We start from the raw sequence: 401 nt of genomic DNA, 5'->3' as shown, positions 1-401 counted from the left end.
GCCTGGCTAATTTTTGTATTTTCAGTAGAGATGGGGTTTCACCATGTTGGCCAGGCTGGTCTTGAACTCCTGACCTCAAGTGATCCACCCGCCTCTGCTCCACAAAGTGCTGGGATTACAGGTGTGAGCCACTGCACCCAGCCTGCTTTTGTTTCTTTTAAAGAAACTGTCAACCTCTTTCTAAAGTGTTTTTCACCACTTTACCCTCCTTGAGCAGTATGTGGCAGCTCCAGTTGCTCCATATACTTGCCTACCCTTGGTATTGTCAAGGTACAAAATTAGCCATGCTGGTGGGAGTACAGTGGCATCTCATGTGTTTTTCTTTTTTTGCGATGGGGTCTCATTCTGCTGCCCAGGCTTGAGTGCCTTGGCGTGATCTCGGCTCACTGCAACCTCTGCCT

Source organism: Colobus angolensis, unplaced genomic scaffold, assembly GCF_000951035.1.
Source record: "Colobus angolensis palliatus isolate OR3802 unplaced genomic scaffold, Cang.pa_1.0 Scaffold17, whole genome shotgun sequence".
Classification (NCBI taxonomy): domain Eukaryota; kingdom Metazoa; phylum Chordata; class Mammalia; order Primates; family Cercopithecidae; genus Colobus; species Colobus angolensis.
Note: the sequence above shows the minus strand (reverse complement) of the source record.